This window comes from Chenopodium album, chromosome 1, assembly GCF_948465745.1.
Source record: "Chenopodium album chromosome 1, dcCheAlbu1.1, whole genome shotgun sequence".
NCBI classification, from domain to species: domain Eukaryota; kingdom Viridiplantae; phylum Streptophyta; class Magnoliopsida; order Caryophyllales; family Amaranthaceae; genus Chenopodium; species Chenopodium album.
The window spans coordinates 73,230,967-73,237,044 of NC_137834.1; the positions used below are offsets into that span (position 1 = coordinate 73,230,967).

The 6,078-nt window shown below is 33.7% G+C and overlaps 1 long non-coding RNA gene across 1 annotated transcript; it reads right to left on the bottom strand.

The window, feature by feature from the left end:
• Positions 1-692: 692 nt before the first annotated feature.
• On the bottom strand, positions 693-4,052 carry LOC145557691 (uncharacterized). The gene is made up of 2 exons (XR_014092313.1): positions 3,748-4,052; positions 693-1,065 (listed from the first exon to the last, which is right to left on the bottom strand). It is a non-coding gene; the product is annotated as an uncharacterized LOC145557691 (long non-coding RNA).
• Between the last annotated feature and the right edge of the window lie 2,026 nt (positions 4,053-6,078).

Below are 6,078 nucleotides of genomic sequence, written 5' to 3' on the forward strand. Positions count from 1 at the left end.
TCAAAATTACCTAGTATTTTGAATACATGATGCCCAACCTTCCTTAAAAGTCATTTATGAGAATTGTATTTTAGAAATGCTATACTTTTCTTTGAGAACCATTCTCAAAGATTTTCTTTACCAATCATGTGCATAAATGACCTTAAGTAACATCTAAAAAGTATTACATAAAGTGGTAAAAGTGTTATTATAGACAATAGGTAACACTTTAGTGGGTGATACATCCGCCCATGTTACCTATGGTCTTACGTAACACTTTGGGTAACATATAGTAACACTTTTAAAAGTGATACTGTAAACCCTCTTATGTAATACTTTTTTGTATTATTAGTATCATTTTTAAAGTGTTACTTTTTATTTCTTATGTAACACTTATTTATCTTTAGTAATATTTTTCAATCATATGGTAACACTTTATTAGACATTTTGTATCATTTTTGCAAAACTAATGTAACACCTTGTTGATTATCAGGTAACAATTTTCAATTATCTTAGACATATGGTATCACTATATTCGACATTGTGTATCACTTTTTGCAAACAAATGTAACACCTTGTTAATTAATAAGTAACATTTATTATTCTATGATTATTTAAAACATGCAACTTATTTATTTATTTTTTTAAATATGTTAAAATAATATTAACATGTACAACAAACACAAATGTGAAATTAGCATACACAATAGACAATAATTAAATTGATATATTTTTTATAGACAATAATAAACACCATCTTTTATGTTTGGCTAAACTATATATTAATCCAAACAAAAAGACTATTAAGTACTGCTCTATACATAGTACTAATAGTCCCTCTTCCTAACTATTCAGCTGAACCTCTCATCAATTAGTTCCGAAGAAAATAACTCAGTTCCTCCCGCACAAAACACCAAACTCCCACTCTTTCCTTGATCATGACTTCTTGTTGCACGCTCTTCACTAACTCCTCCATCTTGTCCTCCGTCCTCATCATTGTAGCCGCATCTGCATTCATCGAATAGTCTAATGCCATTGTTGTTCTATTAGTATGACGGTCACGATCTTTCCTCTGATTCCTTACTTCTATAACAAAGCATGTGATTGACCCTATTAGTACAATCACTCCTACAATGATTACCCTTATCTTAAAGTTAATACCTGTATCACTGCAAAAAATAATAAATCAAAAGGTAAAAGATTAGTGGTAAAAAATAATCCATACAGATTCTGATAAATTTCGCTCAATCCCACGCCCATGATGCAAACCCAATGCAAAAGTCAGTTACCTCTTTCATATATTCATGCTTTTGTCTTAAAATCTTTGTTTTAGACAATTAATAATCTTACAAAACACTTACCAAAAGCATAAATAGTAAAGATTTTACAAAATAGCTTCAAAAATATGACTACAGATTGAATTTTTTAGGACAAACAAGACATAAGCTACTAGATAACAACATCTTCACACAATATGGGTAACAATTAAAGTATTAACAAGTAAAAAACAGCTGTGAATTAAAAACAACCAACAAAAATACTAGATTAACTGAAAACTCCAAAACAATATCTCCAAACCAAGATTAACTAAAGCCGGTATTGACTCACTCCTGATCCCGTAGCCCACAATCACAATTAAACAATCTAAACAGAACATGCAATTAACTTAGATTTTTCTATGGGTAATTCATGTGTACATTAATTTGAATGGTGAATATCGTACTCAGATAAAAACTTTCTCAAACTCAGTTAAAAAAAAGAGTGAAATACTCACATGAATTAAACTGAAAATTAAATTTCGATAAACCTTAGATTGTGAATTAAGCCTTAAAGTACCTAATTTACTCATTGTTGTAGCTGCTTTATTGATACTATTTAAGATCCGAAGGGAGTAACAAATAAATAAGCAAATTACTTCAGTTTTTGAATTAGAAAAATGTCAACAAATAAAAAGCACTTTGTAATGTGATAATTAGTTAGGATGAGCAAAAAATGACTCACAACTCAACACTTTCCCACCTGCCACACAATCCAACATCCAAATGGGCTTAAAAATATGTAGTCCACCACTGAAAGACATAGCAAAACATGCAATGAAACAAACCACATTCAATACGAAGTATAATTTAAGGTATTCTACAAATAATACAAAGGAAAAGGGAAAAAAAATACAATGAGGTAGCTTACTGGAACTTTAATGAGTGACATGGTGCCCCTTTAATTTGCCATCCCCATGCTTCAACTTATATGCCTGATACTCCAATAAAGTTTTTATTATATGTGGTTATCATGATCAGTAAAATTAAATTATCCAAGAACCAATTACAAGAATTTGGAGGCTAATTATTGACAAAACTGGCATAGTTAACCCATCTCTTGTTTGATTGCTTGTAGATGCCCTATAAATGCATCATCCTAACTCAAATCTGCCTAAATTATCATCAGTAAAGTATAACATTACTTTTTAAGAGTAGGGACAAAAGTAAGGTGAAGGCAAGTATATAACTGCATCAAAGGTACTTATCCATATCCAACCCTAAATTAACTCGAGACACAAGTCTACTAAACTACCCACATCAGATCACAAACATCTAATGTCACTTATAAAAATGTGTTCAAGGCTACATTCAATAGATGATATAAATAAACGGGACAAGGGGAACAATGTGTATTAGAATGGAAACGGGACAGGGGGGATCAATCTGTATTAGAATGGAAAATTCAGAAAAAGTAAAATCGAGATAGTTGAAGAGAATTTGAAGGAAAGTTGATAAAGGTAGCAATTAAAATTCAATGAAATTAAATCATTAAATGAGGTTTACAATGCGAGTTTATCAAGAAACGGGACACTCCCAATTCTAGGCAAAAATAAAGTCAAACCCGCTCAAATAATATTCTACTTATTTTTTTCACTGATCTCGATGTTTTACTTAATTTCCTCCCTTAGTGTAAACGTTTAACTCCTCAACTTATTTCCTAAGTTGCCTCATAACTAAAATACACAATAATGGCAATAGTGTCCCTCCCCTCTAAAGGTTAGTCTATTTTAAAAAAAAGGAGCAGTTTCATAAGATTAAGTAATGTGCTTTGTTTGAGCATTCTACCAATAGAGGGAAATGCAGAGTTATAGATACAACAGACAAACTCTTTAGAACTGCAAAGTGTCGGCCCAATGTTGGACACTAGAAAATTCCCGTTAGGAATCAATAATAGAATTATTACTTAATTACAATCCATCGATAACTCCCTCTCCCTTTTCATTAAATTACCAGCATTCTACACTCCTCTAGTGATCCCTATACAATTAAACAACATGCCAATTGTACTTTATGTCATAATGTAGTAATCAAAATGGTGAAATCAAAATGGAGGATCACCTATTTCTTTTTTTACCAAAACTAAAAGACAACAATGTGACAAAAAATCGAAAACTCATCTAAATACTTCAACCAAACTCGTCTAAGAAGCAGTAATCGAAATGATTAAAGAAAAAACAAAAAAAAAACAAAAAAAATCCCAAACTCATCTAATCAGCAGTAATCGAAATAAAGAAAAAACGAAAAAACCCAAACTCATCTAAATACTTCAACCAATAGAGATGCATGCAAAATTGAGTATGAAAATTGTGAAATTAAATATGTTAATAGACAAATTCAACATCAAATTAATAAATCATAACAAGATCAGAGAAACAAAATACGAACCCTAAATTTAGCTAACTCAAATTCTTGTTGATAATGGAAGGGAGAGGAAACAATTAACCATAACCTTGACTTTAAGGTGGAAGCGGCCGAGGACGGAAGCTAATAGGTGGCCATTGTTGTCTCTTCAATTGGAGCACGGGCTGTGGAGCTGTTGTGTACATCTTCGAGTTGGAGCAATAACTCTGATCTATGCAGGTAGGCTGTGCTGGACGAGGGCTACGATGGAGCACCGGGAGCGAGAAGAGGGTAGCGATGGAAGCAAAGGAGAGGAGGTGCAGTGGAAGCCGAGGAAGGGATAAATACGAGGAAGGGAGGGAGGGAGGTTAGCGTTAGTATATACCTATATGGAGGGTCGATTGAATGAGGGGTTATTTTATTTTGAAGCAGGTAAACGGTTTTGATAAGAAAAAAGAAATTAAAAAAAAAATTAAATTGTTACAACCAAGTGATACATAATATAAAAGTGTTACAAGAAAGTGCTACACAATTTTAAAGTGTTACAAAAAATGTTACCTAATATCACAATGTTACAAAAGTGTTACGTAAAAATCAAACCATCATGAATTTTGTACTAGTGATGGAAAACAATATAGTTTTATGTGGAATTCTACAAATATAAGTGCAAAGTATAACCATTTATCAAGAACATAATAAGTTTGAAAAATTAAAAGGTATTCATGCAAATTTTTCAATCTTATTAAACGTCTTATCCACGCATTAAATTTGTCTCCATTTGGCGAGAATAAGTCGATTCCAAGATCTAAAGAAACAAAGAGTGGTTAAGCATGCTTTGGCTTGTCTTAACTCAATCTCCTAAGGTAAGCAACGCTTTGCTAATGGCTCTAAGTCACTCTTGGTTGAATAAATCATCGCATCTAATGCTCTCTCAACAATTTATTCACTTTGCCACGACATGTTAGAACTCCATCACTCATATCGTTGAGTACAACCAAAACCAACATGCACACTCGGTGTGCCTTACGTTCCTTGGAGTAGTGATGGTACCTCGCTTTGGCGTAGCCCACCATCACCTTCTTTTGGTTGGTAAGTGTTGTTTTGGAAAGGCAAGTTTTACTCAATATTATTAGGGACCTAGGGTTTCTATGTTGGTTGATTTAAGTACACTTAACTAATCATCACAACATTTTGAAAACCTAAACATGCATCTAACATATCATTCATATATAAGCACAAGCATAAATATATAAAGCATAAGTATAAGATGCATGTTGGCAACTAGCATGACTCCTTGAATTCTTCAAGTCTTCAAAAAGTCTTCTCTTGCATCTTCATGGCTTTGTCTTCCAAGAAACTCCGTCTTCAAGACTTAACCAAGATTATGCAACTACTAGTATCTACGATTAGGGTTAATCTAAATAGTAAGGTACAAAAATACTCAACGGTACGTACGTAGACCGTATTTAGATTTACAAAAATACATCACGGATCGCAGTCCGTATTTTCTATCCTAATCGGGTCCTACTAGTCGCCATTTCATAAAACCTGTGAGAAAATATACATTCCATTCATCCATTCACTATTTGTGAATGGCTCATGCATTTTAAAACGATAAACAAGTAACAATGCATAAATTACACGCGCGCACTAGTAACTAATCTAGGTGGTTAATCTAATTAACACGCCTAATTAAAACTAGTCAAGGTTGTTTAACCGATTATGTAATTAACGTCATTAATAATTGAAGCTCCCACTAAATTCCGCATCCATCTTAATTTATCCAATTAATTAAGCCGATAGAACCCAAAATTTGCCAAAATAAAATTTTGCTAATGCCGCACAAAACCGAGGCCTAGCCTCCAAAAATTTTAATTAAAATAAACAAGATTAATTAAAATATATAAGACGACAAAATAAACAAAATAGCATTGCCTTAAAACCCGGGATTTAAGTGCTAAGTGTGGGGTTGTGCGCGTCGTGCCTCAAGCACGTAGCACACCCACACGCACTCCCTTGCCGCACCAAGCAATACCAAGCACATACACTTGCTCGTGCTCGCACCAGTCGCGGCTAGCCAAGTATGGCAGCATGCATAGCGCGCACAACACCATGCTGCTGCTGCTTGCTGGCTGGTGCGCCACGATGCTGGCAGCGAGCAGCAGCCACGCAATGCACGCACGCAACAAAGGGGCAGCCTCCTTGGCAGCCACATGCGGGGTGCTATGCAGCCCGGCTAGCCAAGTGAGGTATTTGCCTCGTTATGCGTGCCATAACCTTGGGATTTTAATCCCAATTTTGCGTGAAAAAATTATTAATTCTAAATTAATTTTAGAACTAATTTAATGAGCAAAAAAAAAAAGAAAAATTTAAACAAGTCTAACTTAAATAAAATTTATCAAAGTGCATTCAACAAAAATAATATCCAAGAACCATTCTT